Genomic DNA, 18,640 nt, shown 5'->3' on the forward strand with positions numbered 1-18,640 from the left:
AGATTAGCGTTGTTCATTGGTTTTGTCTTCGCACATCCATCACACGATTACCCACTATCTGCTCCAAAACCTCACACACAAACTTTGGTGACACATTACATTTGGAGATTTTCACCTTGTCATTAGCATAATGAAGTTCTTTTACTATAATTCCATGCTCGTACTCCATAAAAAAATTATCAAGATGTCGATCCTCAATATTATACGGTACTCGGAAACATTTATCAAGATAAATGTTATCAAAGGACTCAACATCCAATTCTACTATGCCTAACTGCTCCCAATCATACAACTTTTCAAATAAACAACTCGATCCTTTTATAATTGCTTCAAACAGTATATGTGCATATGATGTAGAACTTAAAGGAATATGAGGAAGAGATGCACAACCTAAAGCAATGACAAATTCCTGCCCTGTATCAAACCATTTGTCCACAAAACTAGAATTTCGTAGTCTAATATCCCTTACATCTGTAGCCCAAGTATCAAAGTGTTGTACCAGTAAAAGTTCTTTACTAGAAAACCTCAAGGCGTCTACCAACGGGCAATTGATTCCAGTAATTAGCACGGTCACATTTGTAACCATATACATAGGTGCAGCAAAAGAAACCCGAAATGAAGGCACTTCGACATTTTGACTAGATAAGTCGTATCTTTCTTTTTGGGAAATTTTAGCAAGCACCTTGTCTTCCTTTGAGTCGTCATCATCCAAATTAGATTCATCATCGAATACCTTGGAGTAGCAGTTATGCGACATTTCCTCAAACACCTGGGTGGCAGTTTGTATTGAATGTTCAAAGTCTATGTCCATTTCTCTATAGGCTATTTCAGCGAACACCTTGCAGGCAAAGTTCCTTGAATATTCCTCCTCCTCAGTCGTAATTTCCAGTGGTGTATCCACATCACAATTGCTACCAACGAAAACCATTAAGGAAGTAAAATCAGTGGAGTTCAAAAAATTACCGATCGGAGCGTCTAACATCTCAGGACGGAACTCAGAATTGTCTACAGGTCTTGAGTTGCTATCATCCAAATTAGAAACATTCTTCGATGCTGCGAACTCCTCTTGTTTTGCGTTGTTTAAATCAGATTCCATTGCAGTGAGAAGGACTTTTGGCAGGGCTATAGGGCCAACACTAATGGTGTCAAAACAGGCCAGACTATCCACCGAACTAGCAAAGCTCCGTTGTCGAAATCGCAAAAGCAATTTCACTTTGAAATGATGCCAATCATAAAATTGTTTGTTGCGAAACAACCAATCGAACCAAATAAGAGCTTCACCGTCAAAGTAAAAGGAAGGAAGAGGGAGCCAATCCTTCTGGGAGAAGCCAAGGTAGGTGAAATACTGTTCCGCCCTAAAAATCCACCCTTCCGGGTTACCGCCGCTAAATCTATCTAGTACCACCGCAACCATTGGAGTACGATGATGAAAGCACCAATGTAACAAACTGGAATTCTCAACACAAATACTCAAGTATTATATAATCACTGACAGCCAAATCACAATGATAATAAGAACTACTGAATTAGAAATTACAAGTAACTAAGAATAGAGATAAGAATAAGGATGAGAAGTTATATTATGAGAAAGGGGATGAGAAGTTAAAACTCTAAGAAAGGTAGACTCTAACCCTCTGTTTGGACGATTGTTTCGCGTGGTTCATTAATGTACAATATAGTATGGTACAGTATAGTGTTGTATTGTATTGTACTGTAATAATGAACACCATGTTTGGATAGACTGTATCGTTTGTTGTGGTTTAATAACATTTGTATTGTTTGGTTTGGCTGTATGGTACTGTATAATAACTTGTGAGTTTACTAAAATACCCTTAACTCTTAATTAGAAATTAATTGATATATATTAATAAAACTCAGGTAAAGAATAAAATAGGAACTTTAAAAAATAAGTAGGTAGTGGGTGGGGGTGGTGAAAGGGTGGGTGGTATGAGGTGGGGGTAGTGGGTGGTAGGGTGGGGGTGGGATTGGGTGGTGGTGAGGGGTAGTAGGTGGGGGTGGTGGAGGGGTGGGTGGTGTGACGTGGGTTGCTGTGGGATGAGGGTGGGGGTGAGTTGTTGTGGGGTGGAGTTGGGTGGTAGGGTGGGGTGAGTGGCAAGGGTGGGGTGGGGGTGAGTGGTAGGGTGGGGCAGGGGCCGGGGTGGGGGTGGGGTGGGGTGAATGGTGGAGGGGGATATAATGGAGAAATGAAATATGTAACCACGAAAAAACCACCAAATCCGTGGTTACAAAAATTGGACTTTTCATGGTTATATAACCATGGAATGAACCACGAGTTTACAACACCATGCCACATAATTTTAAGAACAATGGAAACAAACATGGTTTCATAGAAAACCATACATTAATGAACCACGGGAAACCACCATCCAAACAGGGGGTAAGAAACGGGATAAGAAAAATAAATAATTCTTTTATAATTATACATGTTTTACCATATAAAATATTAGTACGTTATGTTATATCTAAGTGTAATTTATTTACGGATTTTCTTATAATATCAAACAAAATTTTATCTACATTTTCATACCAATTATAGATTCAAGAAGAAAGACTTGAACCTAAAATGAGAATTGAACAGATTAGGAAAAAAATATGTTCTAATGCTCTGACACCACAATATGCACAATACGGTATATTTTATTTACAATTTTTTTTTATAATATCAAACAATGTTTATCTATGGATTTACATATAAATACCAAATAAGGATTTATTTGGTATCTATGGATTTCCATATAAATACCAAATTTTATTTCCCTTTTTACTTTATTCAACGACTTACTAACTATTGAGTCCCAGAACTAATGTGGCAATTTGTAGTTGAAAGTTTTACCTAAAACAAAGCATTTATAAGTAATTGATTGGTTAAATTTTAATGACAAACCCAAAAGAATCCTAAACCTAAACGAGCTTAAAGTGCTCAGAAAGTTTGCTAACGTCAATTATTGTGTTATTGCTTTTCTTTATAAAACTACTATATTACATACTTTTAATAAGAAAAAAAAATTAATGACCTAATTTTTTGTTAACGACATTTCGCTTAGGGGCTCGTAAATTATTTTCATGATACCTCTTTTAAACTTTCAGGTTTTAACAAATTTGAGGTTTATTTGCCGGTTTGAATAAGGAAAAGACCATCAATTGTTTCGATGTTGAAGGTGACAATGAGACTACAAAATTCTCTTATTGTTACACCTCGGAAATTTCATGTCGTTGTGTCGTAAATGGACTAACGCAAGCTTAAGGCAAACATGAAACTCTTATGACTACAAAAAGGGTATTTGGCAACTTTAAAGTATATACGATAAGATTTTTAAGTTATATGAGTTGGTGAAACTAAGTTCGTCGAAGGAAGTGAAGTATAAGTTATGTTTGAGAAAGATTTTATAGTTATTGAGCTAACGGTTAGTTAGTAAGGTCTTGAGGATGAGTCATAAGGTTCCTTGGATTGTTAATGAAGTGTTAAACAAGTGTTAAGAAGGTTCCGTAAGGATCGGAGATCAAATGAATCAACGAGCTTAGTTCCGAAAAAGGGGGACTTATACGGCCATATTATACGGTCCGTATAATGGACCGTATAACCTGTCCAAAGAAGGGCCATCCACTGGAAGCATTATAAGGTCACATATACGGACTGTATAAGTTATACGGACCGTATATGTGTCCGTATAACATCGACGAGCAGATTTTTAAATGTTATAAAAAGAGGCCCCAAGTTCATTTTGATCATTTTTCATCTTGTCCAACTTTTTCAAAACCTTTAGAACTTTCTCTATGTCATACCAACATAAATTCAAGAGAAATCAAAGATCAAACACCAAAACTCAAGAGAATTAGGTGTAGACAAGCTTATTAGGGTTTGTAGAAGGCAAGATTTTCTTTGGAATTGAAGTTGGGGTTTCTCTCAAGTGAAGAATGTTCATCCAAAGATCATTTTTATATGGTTAAAGGCGAGTTTTACATTTATTCCATGTTATTAAGAGTATTTGGTTGTTAAATAACTTGAATGAAGGAAGGAAGAAGAGTATGAAGCCCAAACATGGATTTAAGGACACTCTTGGATACTAACTTGACTTGAGTCATAATTCTTAGTATAAGATGAGTATAATCTCGTTATGAATGATGCTGAGGAAGTATTATATGAAGAATGAATATGGTGTTGTATTGCAGTTATGGTTATGGATGACCTTGAAGGTAAATTTGAGAAGTAAGCAATGTTTAACTTGAAAAATCTATTAATTATGATATTATGTGAGTTGCTATGATGTTTGAGAGTTGTTTTATTATATGGAGAAAGTTGTCGAAACAAAGGAGATGCTGCCCAATTTTCGTTAGCCTTTTTAATCGCTTTAGCTTAAATTCAAGCATGTTTCTAATGATCTAATTTAAGTACGAATCCTTTTGAATGTAGAATCGTGAGCTTGGAAGGAAAATGTCTAGTCATTAAGGAGACGCACAGGTATGTGAGTCTAGTCCCTTCTTTCACAAAGGCATGACTCTTATGTATTCTATCTTCCATGTATTCCATGACCTTCTTACGTCCCAAAAGCTGAAATATTCATGATGTTACACCTCGGAAAAATCTTCCGTTGGTACACAAGTGAATGAACTAGTGAGGAGTATGAGTATACGATGTTTTCATGGGCGAGCGATGACATTTGATGATTCTAGGTGAGAATTCAAAGATGTTAGAGATGGGGGAAGAGGATTGCCAAGAGAAGGCAAAGTATTTGATAAGCATCGGAAAGAAATTACGAGTAACGAGTTAGTAAGGGCTTAATGATGTCTTGGAGAAGAGTGTTAACGTCCCTTGGATTGGTATTGAAGTGTTGAACAAGTGTTAAGAAGGTTCCATAAGGATTGGAGATCAAATGAGACGACGAAACGAACTTCGGGATCACTGGGGATTATACGGCCAAACATACTGGCTGTATAATTTATACAGTCCGTATGTTTGGGACCGTTTAATCAACCCAGATTGGCTAAACTCTCTGGGCCAATTGTATGACCAAACATACGGCCCGTACAATTTATACGGACCGTATGTTGGTCTGTATATTTGGTCGGGACAGATTTTGGCTCAATAAATGTAAGGGACCAAGGTTAATTCATTTCATTTCCCTTGACACCCCTTATCTCTAGAACATCTCTCTACATATATTATACAAGTTTTCAAGAGTTTTTAGTGATCAACAACACAAAACAAGTGAATCAAGTGTAAGCAAACCCATTAAAGATCATTCAAGTCAAGAAATCCAAATGGAGAAAAACTAGGGTTTTTGCTCAAGTGGAGTATTTCGACTAAGGCATGTTCCTACAACATCTAAGGTAAGATTTATGATATTTATATGTTGTTTAAGGTATTTGGAAGTTGAAATGCTTGGATTTTAGAAGAGTATAGCAAAATGGGTCATGAATGATGAATAGTGACGTTTTGAGAAATAGTTTGAATTGAATCATGATTGTTGTTGTGTTGCGACATGAATGGGTTATAAATGAGGTTAAGATCATGAAATAGGCATTGTATGCGAATGGACGAAATCGTGTGTTATGGTCTTGAATATGGAAAAATTGGAAGTGAATTGAGAATATGGATAATGTAATTGATCAAAGGCTATTGTTATGATATTGTAAATGTATTGTTGACGTTTGGGAGTTGAATTACGATATGGGGGAATGTTGTATAAATAAAGGAGATGCTGTTCGATTTTCTCTAGCTTTAGCCATTTATGCTAGTTGTTGATTCTAACGATAGTATGACCTTAATGAAGGTATAAGCGCAAGTGTTGAAAGAGAACGTGCAAGTGCTATATAGTCGAACGAAAAGGTATGTAAGGCTAACCCTTCTTTCATAAGGCATGGTTCTTTGGCCAAACGTCTAAATCTCCTATAAGACTATGATTCCCTTCAACGATTTGATTCTCCGAGCTAGTAAGCTCCCGACGCTCGATGTGCTACGATTGTACTAAGTTCCTCGTATGACGAGTAAGCCTATAGGGTAGATGTAACGATAATGACTATGATAGTAATGATAATGAGAATAAAATGATGGTAAAGATGCTTACGAGCTATGATATGTATGTGTGCCTATGAAGGGCTATAATAAGACCCCGAGCTTATGACGCCGGGTAAGAATATATGTATATGAATATGTATAGAGTATGTATATGATTATGAAACGCGCGCGCACTTCTGCAGAAGTTACGGATAACCCTGAAGCCTTGGTAGGGCCAGGGATGTATGACCTTGAGCCTTGGTTGGCCAAGTATGTATGAAACACCGAACCTTTATGGTCGGGCACGCTATAGCTATGTATATATGTATATATGTGTATATGCTATGTATATGACATCATTAAGAGTACGAATATGTTATGTAAATGAGATGTAAATGATTATGAGGGTAATTAAGTACGGATATGGTTGTATGTATGCGGATACGCAATAGAAACGGAATGTCCCTATGGGAAACAAGTAAGTGCCATGATGATGATATTATTGTCTCCCCTCCTTTGCCACTTCATATGTTGTCTATTATGCTTCTATATCGATGTTGATCATGCTTTACATACTCAGTACATTCTTCATACTGACGTCCTTTTGTTTGTGGACGCTACGTCATGCCCGCAGGTGCACAGGGAGACAGGCTTGACCCATAGCAGCTTTCTCAGAGATTACATAGCAGAGCTCCATTTCATTCGGAGCTATAGCTTTGTACTCATTCTTTTGTGTACATAATTATGGGCATAGCGGGGTCCTGTCCCGCTCATGTGATATGTTATAACCTTCTTAGAGGCTCGTAGACATGTGCATGTGGTTAGATGTGTTTGGCCTTGTCGGCCTATATTTTTGTATGTCATTTTGTTGGCCTTGTCGGCCCATGTACATTGATGTGGCATAGATGCTTATGATGATATAAGAAATGCTGTCGTCCAATTGGGACTAGTATGATTGATGGCTAGAATGCATGATTTGATTTATGGCTCACCTAGACGTTATGTGAAAATATGTTAAAGGGGTGCCCGGGTGGGGTAGCACCGGGTGCTCGTCGCGGCCCCCCTAGTCGGGTCGTGACACATGATTCCTAAGAGTCTCTTGTGAGCTAGAGATGAGACGTGTTCTATGATAATGATGTTATTTCTAGAGATTCCGAATCCTATGAGATAAGGCTGTTATGAGCTTAATAACCTTAATTTAGTGATTTTATTTCGTGTTGCTGCCTCACCTCATGATATTAGTTCCTTCAAGGTGGAACATAGTGATGATGATGATTCCATAATGTAACCGGAGGTCACCGACCTTACGTCACTCTGGTACGATTGTAGCTTTAATTGGGCTCACATGCATGCTTATTTGTATATATGATTATACCGGGCCTATTTGGCCCGGCAGACACCACTACGCTGGGCGTAAGTGGGCGTAAGTGGCCGGGCAGTCACCACTAGTGGGCGGCGTGAGATGACTATCCCGGACGCGGGCTAGCGATGATATATATATACTTCAGGCAGCTTACTTATGTATATGTATATGTGTTATGATGTGGTTTTAAAAGTAAAAGTTAGTATGCATGACTCTGCCTTAAGAGGCAATCAATACAAGTTATCCTTTATCTTATGCTCTCTTATTTCTTTGTTATGTTGTTGTACGTGCCTTACATACTCAGTACATTGTTCGTACTGACGTCCTTTCTTTTATGGACGCTGCGTTCATGCCCGCAGGGGGACAGGAAGACGATACAGACCCTTAGGAGCTTTATCAGCAGATATACAGGGGGCACTCCACTACTCCGGAGTTGTAGTGTATTGGTATATTCTTTTGTGTACATATTTGGGGCATAGCGGGGTCCTGTCCCGTCTTTATGATTACAGAGTTCCAGTTAGAGGTTCGTAGATACTTATGTGTTGGTAATAGATGTTATATGATCTCTTCAGTGTAAACTCTATATATATCATTTTGTCGCCTTATGGGCTTGTGTACATCTATGTATATGTGTATGTTGAGAAGCAAACGAAGGAATTTCCCGAGTAAGTTGTGTGTTAAGGATGGTATATGTCCAGGGTGAGTCGATGATAAGGTTAGCAGGTGGTGCTCGGTAAGCTAGCTTCAGGTACCCGTCATGGCCCTCTAGACGGGTCGTGACACTTATATCTTCTCACAAGAGTTGATACAATTAATTAGGGTGGGCATGGTACGGTAGATATGGAATGGGTTTGACTTCTCCTTAATTGAGATATTAAATAATAATTTTGTTACTTATATAGTTTATATTTAATCAAGTTTTCAAAATCTGCTTATTTTAAAAAGTATTTTGTGTTATAAATGCTTTTCGAAAAAAAGTATTTTTAGAGAGTATCAGTTTGTATTTAGCTCATTAATTTGAAAAATATTTTTTCCAATATTAGAGCAACAATTTATGTTTGACCAGAGTACTATAGTGTATCTCAGGAAAGTATTGGTCATTAACTCTCTAAAATATGCATTCTTTCTAAAAGAAAAAAACACTTTTAATTTCCCAAAAATTTGGCCAAACAAACTTATTCTTCTATTAATTCTTGTTTCTTTTTAACCTACAATAATCACTCTTTGTAAGAGATACTAACTAAAGGAATTCCTCATATATTCTCTTCTTCTTTTCCAATTTTTTTGTACTAAACTGTTTCTATGGAAAGTTACTCTTTTTTCAGATTTTGCCACCACTTAAAAACACTTATTTTAGTATTAATTGGTTAGTCAAACACATTAACTCTCTAAAATATGCACACTCTCTAAAAAAAAAAACTTTTAATTTCCCAAAAATTTAGCCAAACAAACTTATTCTTCTATTAATTCTTGTTTCTTTTTAACCTAAAATAATCGCTCTTTGTAAAAGATATTAACTAAAGGAATTCCTCACGTATTCTCTTCTTCTTTTCCATTTCTTTTTATCATATGACAGTTTTATTTAAAAAAAATATCTGAATTTATAATTTTATTCAATGTAGAATGCACTTATGAAAAGGTAAGCGTAGAGTCTTCATATAATTTGGTTTATGAAGGAAAAGTTAATTACAGAAGGAAAAGAAATGTTGAAATAGGTCCAAAACTTCGGAAAGAATTAAAGACTTCCAAAATTATGCGACTTTTTGTAATTTTCACGAATCTGCTGTTTAACCAACTCAAATATAACTTCTATTAGAAATTCAAATCCTGTTATATAAAATCTTTTAACATAGGCATCCTATTCTTATGACACAATCAAAGTACTAAATTTGATCAATAACAAAATGTAGAATACATTACGATAGAACAATTTACTATTCAGGAATAAATTTTTTATCATAGTGCTATTTTGAGTACAGAGTACCCCGAATGGAACGCTCTATGTGGACCTATCAACATGAAACATATGAGATAATTAAAATAAAAAAAAACCTACAAATATTGCAAAATTAATATCTAATTTGAAGTTTTCATAATATGTAGCTCATAACATATAATTCACCAGTGAAGGCAAAGAAGATACTAATAGAAGTATGCGTATTACGGAGTCCCTAAAGATCTAAAACATGAATAATAAAAAGAAATTAGATGATCGTGTTTTGATTGAGAGTCAAGATAACAAACTTACCATTGATGAGCTCAAGTGGAAAACATCATCTTTGTGAAGTCTGCGATCAATCATAAACCAAATGACCCTTTATTTAAATATTTAGCATCATCTGCTATCAACCATAAGCCTCATATTGAACCCTTTTAATAACACCATTAATGTGGCATATATCCTTTAAACATCGAAATAATGTATGGTAGTTTTCCACGTAAGGTTCAATTTTTTTTAAAAAAAAAAATATTACCTTTTTAGATGATAATTTGGAGAATCCTTCAATTATGTAAATCAGAATAATAGTTATTACATGAATCCTCATGGAAGTAAAATTGAGTGGCTAACTTAAATACTTCTTTTATTATTAATTGGATTTTATTTTAAAATCTTAAATATTGAATAGTCCTAAATAAGAATTTGAGGAAAATAATTATAACATGACATGATTAGTATTCAAAGAATGAATACTTCTACAAATCATCAATATCAATATATATTATAAAGCTAGGCATAGACAAGGGAATCCGCGACTTTTGTAGCACAAAAAAAAAAAGTTGAACCAAACTAGTAAAAAAAAAAAAACGTTAATAGGTTTCACGCACGAAATTCACGGATTCATAGACAAGGTGATGTGACACCTCTCTATAACTCACACCTCTCCATCTTCATAACTTTTATTCTTAATTAATTAATAATATTCATAACTCACATTAAATCTACATCTATATAATTCTGAAAATTAAATATGTTCTCTTCTTTCCTACAAGAAGATTGTAACCGTTGGTTGGGAAAAAAAAAGGGTGTTAAACATTCATAATTCGTAATAGAAATAATGGTTGCAATTAATTATAATTAAAATAATTAAGAGGTATGACATGAAACTAACGGCTTCAATTATAATAATGAAGAGGTGTGAGGCAATGAAAAGTTACGAGGGCAATAAACATTTGGTTATTTATTAGAGGAGAATTGCAAAGAATCAACTGAATGGCCGGCCATAAGTTTTCTACACACAGTTGTTGAGGTATGTTGAATGATTAGCAAATCTCTCTCTTTATTCGTTTCCTTTAATTTACTTTAGTGATAGATTTTAATTTTTATGTAGATTAAATAATATTGATATGATTTGTATATATTCGATTTAATTTCTTCAAACAAATGATATGATTAAATTGTATAGGATTCTCTTGCGTCTCGCCTCCGTAGAGTATTAAATTTAACTATGCGAGGATATGTGGCATGCTATATAACTCCGCTATCGGTTTGAAGAAAATCTTTCTTTTATATTTAGAATATTCAAGTGGCCATGAATGGATAGCTAAATTGTACGTGTGAGCGCCTTATACTTGACCTGCCATTATTCAAAAGGTATGACATTTGGTCGTAAATTTTTATTCTCGTGAAAGCTTTTTTGTTTATGAATATTTAGGGCCTGCGCAAGAAATAGCAAGGGCTACAGTAAATATTCCCTCTTTCTTAAGTTTACGTTGATAAGTTTTGTGTCATTGAGATGTTGTCAAATTTTTTAGGGTAGGGTATAATATACGTGTCACCTGACATTTGTACCTTTATGCCAAATCTATATATATTAGGAGTATAAAGTTAAGCAAAAGAAGAGTAATATGACACCTCTGTTTCACCAACATTCACGTTTATCTTTTTTTTTGATATTTTTTTTTTTTTTTGCCTTTTTCTCCTAAATTTTCAGCTTAACTAACTCATTTTTAAAAAAATTTAAAAGTGAATAAATACATTATTAAATAAGGAGAAGACGTTTAGGAGAAATTGTAACTGTTTAGCTCTGGTCTCTTCCCCAAAATTGTAACGACGGAAAGTTAGTATTAGACTATTAGTTATGTCATGAAATAATGTCTGAAATAGATCTCATCAAAACATAACTGCCAGACTCTTAATCTTCCACTGTAATTGCAATTTATTTATTACTTATATAAATATCCCTCTATGGACATTTTATGGCATCATTTTCCAAATATTCTCTATGTGACTTTTTCTGGATCTAAGGTTGTTCTCCATATGCTTAAAATGGTTCTGTCATGCCAGGTATGTGGATTCTTTCATTCCCAAGAAAATATTTCACAGTTAATATTGTAACATATTGTGCTTAATTCTAAAGTCTTTGACCATACTCTAATTATTTTTTTCTGCTATTTCTCCATTTCGTCCGTTAACTAATTAATTCTTCATCTTACAGGAAAGAAGGACAAGAAAATTCAAAAACTGCATGAGAAATTACAACTGGAAGAAATTAAAGAGTAACGATTTGAACGTGCAGCCAATTGCAAAACCTCTTTGTAGTTCTTAACAAAAGGACATATTGTGACTCGATCATTGTGTTAGGAACAGAAAAACAAGAAGCAGAGTTTAATTTAGTAGAAGAGAATTATATTACTGAACTTTCTAAGGTTAATTTGACATACATATGTACACTTAAGGTGGCCAAGGAAGTTAGCATCATAAGATGGCAAAAGAAGAAGCTTGAAGTGACTTAGTCTTTTTTTTAGATACCAAATCTTAGGTTTATGGTAACTTTTGATTTTGGAATGAGAACGGTTAAAATCGTTTTACTTTTATAGCAGACATAAAACATAAGTAGTAATGCTTTAATTTTACTTTTCGTTAGTTTCTAAAACTTTAATAGTTTTGCATAATACCTTTGGGTTGGAGTAGTAACTTGTATCAATGTGTGTTTTGGTTTTGACTGATTACTTAAAGATACTTTTAGTTTTTTCAAAATCAAATTGTTAATTGTCTTTAATAGTTGAGTACGAAGAAAGGGATTATTTCTTTAATTTAACAAGGTTTTTGACGATAGTGCAAGAGCAACTACTCTCTTTTTGTTATAAAATAAAAATTATGAAGTAAATACACAGAAGAAATATGTAGAGAGAATATGTAAAGAGATATCAGATTATATTACTTCTGCTCTTTCAACATTGCATCTGTGCATCCTATTTATAGGAGCAACAGGACATGGGATATTTTGAGATATTTTGGGATATTTATAACTTAATGGATATCCACTACTTGGGATATTTATAACACTCCCCCTTGGATGTCCATTAATAGATGATGTACCTCGTTAAAACCTTATTAAAAAAAACCCTGTGGGAAAAAAGTCATAATGAAGGAAAAAGAGTGCACATATCTAGAAATACACTTTGAGAGCTGCCTCATTAAAAACCTTACCAAAAAAACCCAATGGGACAAAACTTGGTTAAGGAAAAAGAGTACAACGCGTATTTCACTCCCCCTGACGAAGACCAAGATTCAGATATCGGAGTCTTCGCATTCCAATCTTGAATATCATCTTCTCAAGAGTTGAAGTTGGCAAAGATTTAGTGAACAAATCTGCAGGATTGTCACTTGAACGGATTTGTTGCACATCAATATCACCATTCTTCTGGAGATCATGTGTGAAAAATAACTTTGGTGAAATGTGCTTTGTTCTATCTCCTTTTATGAAACCTCCTTTTAATTGAGCTATGCATGCAACATTATCTTCATATAATACTGTGGGTATTTTTGTATCACACTTCAAGCCACATCTTTCTCTGATGAAATGTATCACTGATCTCAACCACACACATTCTCTACTTGCTTTATGAATAGCGATTATCTCAGCATGATTTGAAGAAGTAGCAACAATGGACTGCTTGGTCGATCGCCATGATATAACAGTACCTTTGTTAGTATAAAACAGACCCATATCGCTAGTTCCCTTCAGATATCGCAATATATGCTTAATCCTGTTCCAATGCCTCCGTGTAGGAGAAGAGTTATATCTTGCTAGCAAATTAACAGAAAATGCTATGTCAGGTCTTGTAGCATTAGCAAGATACATAAGTGCACCTATTGCACTAAGATATGGTACTTCAGGACCAAGTAGCTCTTCGTTTTCTTCCTGAGGTCGGAACGGATCTTTGCTCACTTCAAGTGAGCGAACAACCATAGGAGTACTTAAAGGATGCGCATTGTCCATGTAAAACCGATTTAAAACTTTCTCAGTATAGGCAGATTGATGTATAAAGATCCCTTTTGCGAAATGTTCAATTTGCAGACCAAGACAGAGTTTTGTCTTTCCGAGATCTTTCATCTCAAATTCTTTCTTCAAATATTCAATCGCCTTTTGGAGCTCTTCTGGAGTTCCAATGAGGTTTATGTCATCAACATAAACAGCAAGTATAATGAACCCTGATTTTGTTTTCTTAATAAAAACACATGGACAAATGGCATCACTTATATATCCTTCATTTATCAAGTACTCACTTAGGCGATTATACCACATACGCCCTGATTATTTTAAACCATATAATGATCTTTGTAATCTGATTGAATACATTTCCCGAGACTTTAAACCAAATGCTTCAGGCATTTTATATCCTTCAGGAATTTTCATATAAATTTCATCAAGTAAGCCACATAGGCCGTGACAGCATCCATCAGTATAAATAATGTGACATCTTCTGTTGTTTGGACTGCTGGCCCAATAAACACACCAAGATGGATCATTTTACTTGGTAATTATTCTACGTCAACATGCTTTAAGAGACGTAGAAATCAAATCCTCACAACCTTATACAATATTGTGCGCTATATTGTATATTGTCGACAAGATATCATGTTGTATCGGTTCGCAATTCGACATAACTTATTGAGATCTCATCACTTCATTATTTTCACGTACCTGAACCTCCTATAAGGTTTATGAAGTGTTATGTCGTAGCTCTTCAAGAGCACATTGCCTCCTTATTATGATCAATTGCTCCTCCTTTTTTCAAGGATTATTATATTTGGAACCGATTGGTCTACCATGCTCCATGCACGCTGTAGACTTTGTCCTTCAGGGACATTAAGAGCATTTTGCAGATGAAATATGAAATAGTTGGGTCAGCAAATGCTTCCAGCATTTGACTTGAATTATCTGAGGATCATACTGATGATAATTCACAACATATTTCATATTTCTTAACTGCTTATTCTCTCCCCCTTATTTTAGTGACATATGTCCCCATTTTCTTTGGGAAAATCCATCTGTGTGCATCATGGTATATCCATTAATCATGTACCGCACATCAAATGCTAAAAGATGGAAATATCTAGTTCCTGACCCTGAACCAAATATGAGGAGAGAATTTATCAAAATTTATTGATCTGAAGCATACAAATGCTGTTGTATGCAATATATCATATCTCAGACCAACATCTGAAATTCTGTTCTCATAAGCAATGGTTTAGCTGTATTATGGAGGCATCCAATGCCAATCCAACTTAGATATAAACCAGCATTATCAAGATGATTGTCTTGATTACATATTCTGAAAATTGTGCTTCCAACTCAATTATTTTGAGCAAGCAACTTTGTAAATGTCAAACTGTCAGTTGACAATAAACATACATGTGACTGTCTTAAATAGATGCATCTATTTAAGACATCACATTGCAGGTGAAGGGACCCACATTCACCTTTTATATTTTTCAGAATTTTGGGGATTCAGTCCCAACATTAGCTGGTGTAATCAACTTATCATGAGAACAAGCAACACAAACAAATTCTTGAAGAATCTTCTAGTTCTTCAATATGTTTTTTTTTTTAATACTCAATTAGCACATCAGATTTAAATCAGGACGATCAAAATGGGCTTGTCAACTGATAAAATTATCTGTACCAGTAAACTTCAAGTTTACTATGACGAGTGCTATTTCTTTTAATAAACTTCTGGTTTACTATTGCATGAAATTTTATGTCAAAACTTCTGGTTTATTGTGACATGCGATCTCATCGTGCTCGGGTAACGCTTTACACACCCGTAATAAGTTGGAGATATTCAATCTTCCAATCATCTGTAGTCTCAATATGATGACCATTTTTCTCGCTAGTAAACTTCAGGTTTACTATAATTTATTTTCCGATCGAAATAATTATGATCTTAGATGAATGGTACTATCATATATAAGCTCTTCGAGAGACATCAATTTGTTCACCATAATCAAATATTATTTGGACACTGCTAGTGTCATGATACTTGTAAATAAATAATTAGCTCTTCTGGAGCCTTTGATCATTAATTTCTATTACCAAATATTTCTTAAAAACTTCTGGTACCATTAAAGCAAATTTCGACACTACTGATGTCACGAAATAAACATTGAATTCTAAACTTCAATATTTCAAACATCTCCTTCAGGGAGATTTATCATTAACTGAGTATTTTGTATCTAAGCTCAAACACATAATAATCAAATCCTTCATAAAGAAATACATTAATTGTTATTTCTTTCAAGGAAATCAATAACAACTAACCATAATGTATTAATGTGGTTATAGGAGAAAGCATTCTACTCTTCTTCCTTTTGCCTTAGAAATATGTTTCGACGTACGACATATACATGTAGCAATGTCTGAATTTCATACCACCAGAATATAACATCTACATTCCTTGTATTTTATCCCTCCAGGAGATAAGTTGTGGTATTTGTTCATTCACTTCGGGGAATGACACCTGATTATTTAAATGTGCTTGAAATACGACGCTCATCAATAGCTCGTTATTTTGCTCAAACACAAGAAAATATTGCTTCAAAGTATTTCTCAGATATTTTGGTAATTCTTTCTGCTTCAGGAGTAAAGTTTCAGAGTTTTACTGCTTCGGGAATAATGTTTCAAGTTTTACCACTTCGGGAGTAAAGTTTAAAGGTTGACTAATTCAGGAGTAAATTTATGAATTCTACTACTTCGGGAGTAGATTTCAGAGTTGTACTATTTCAGGAGTAGGATTAAAAGCCTTACTACTTCAGGAGTAAAATACATAGGCTTACTACTTCTGGAGTAGAATTCAAAGTTTGCTACTCGTGGAGCAAAATTATGAGTTTAGTACTTCGGGAGAAAAGCATATAATATTCAGAATATTTCTTCTCAATTATTCTACCTCTTCTGGAGATGGATCATGATATTTTCACAATCAAATGCACGTTTATATTTATAGGCTTTACTACATATTATCACATTCACTTCAGGGAATGGATCTATATTTATAACATTTATCAAAAGTTTTAATTCTTCAGGAATAAAACATAATTATCTGAACGCGCCTTAAGCATATCAAATCGTGATAGCTTATAGCCTCTTTTAAGATATTGCTACTTCAGGAGTAAATCGAGGCATACATATACTGTGGGGAATTTTTCTCTAACACATCTTCAATCATAAACACAATAAGCCCGTAAAAATATTACCACTTCTGGTGTTCACGGATATAAAATCATTTAATCATTTCATATTTGCGAACTAACCTTCCAGTAGAATATTGGCATAAGGCCTTCAACAACTTTGGTTTCAAGATATTTTGGCAAAAAGAGGCCGAAGTGCTATATTCCATAGTAATATTTAAAAAAAAGAAAGACCATGTTTCTTACTACGTTGATGGTGAGCTTCTCCCAAAAATCAGTTTAAAATTTTCATAGTTGTTAAAGTCAACAACAATCAACCATCAAAACAAAGATAGAAAAATACTTGGAACATGTTACCTGAACTGTTTAGACTAAATAAGTACTGCAAGTCCTTTACTTTATCTCCAGGAGGCAACGACTTGTACTCAGTGTAATTCCAAGAATTGCACCTTCGAGGCTTTCAAAGTATTTGCTCAAGATGGCTGAGGCTCGTGCTGATAACGTGTTATAAAATAAAAATTATGAAGTAAATACACAGAAGAAATATGTAGAGAGAATATGTAGAGAGATATCAGATTATATTACTTCTGCTCTTTCAACATTGCATCTGTGCATCCTATTTATAGGAGCAACAAGACATGGGATATTTTGAGATATTTTGGGATATTTATAACTTAATGGATATCCACTACTTGGGATATTTATAACACTTTTGACATTTTCTATTTTTCATTTATATGTTATGTTACAAAAGCTCAAAAAATCGCTTTTTTTTAGTTCTTTTAGTTATATTAAATGTGTTACGCTAAAACAACTGAACAATTATTATTTTAATTCTCTTCATTATGCCCAAATACCCGCTTTGTGAGTAGTTACCATTCCAAAAATTTTAAGTCCACATATTTATTTTTGTGATTTCTGTAAACAAAACATACAAAGCTCATTTTATATCAGAGATGAAGCGATTTACATATATAGTCGAATCACGAAGATATATATAGATTTTCGTCTCTAACCGCACGAAGCGCGGATAATGTCACTAGTCTATATATAATATAAAACTAGGAATAAACAATCATATGTGACACCTCTATATGGCCAAGGATTTTATTTATCTTTTTTTCTCATTTTTTTAATTTTTTATATCATTTTAAATTATTCTATTTTAATTTACAAAGTCATCTACATAACTCACACCCCCTCATCTTCATAACTTCTACCTTTAATTAGTATTAGTAATTAATTTCATAATTCACAATTTAATGTACAAGTTATGCCACCTAATTAAAATCACACCAACATGGTATTCATTCCAATAAATGGAGAGTATTGTCGAATGGACAAGGAGATCAAAAGCACAAAATTGTATAACTGAGGAGGAGATCAAAAGCACAAAATGAAGAAAATGTTGATGGAGAAGGAATTGTTCCCATCTCAGGTACAATATTTATTTTAGCAAGTGAGTGAGTGTCTTGGAACTTTTATTATATGAATATTTTTTTAGAATTTTTTTTCACCCTTAGATTATTATGTTATAGAACTTCTATTGTTGATCTTCTTTTTCAGTTTATTCGTGACACAAAATTGTTGAGAATGGTCATCATACCTTTTAGTTTAGTCTATATTTATACACCTTAATATATGAAAATTAAAATATATAGACTTTGTTGCTTGGATGATTTTGATTGGCAAGCTAAATAATTCTATCAAAATCTACTACCACCTATATCCATATATATTATAAAGCTAGGCAAAGGAGAGTGACCTGACTCTTTCCTTTTGCCAAAAAGCACAATTATTTTTTTCTCTTTTTTTTTTGAAAATTTTTTCCCCATATTTTCTATTTATC

Source organism: Lycium barbarum, chromosome 4, assembly GCF_019175385.1.
Source record: "Lycium barbarum isolate Lr01 chromosome 4, ASM1917538v2, whole genome shotgun sequence".
In the NCBI taxonomy this organism is placed as follows: Eukaryota; Viridiplantae; Streptophyta; class Magnoliopsida; order Solanales; family Solanaceae; genus Lycium; species Lycium barbarum.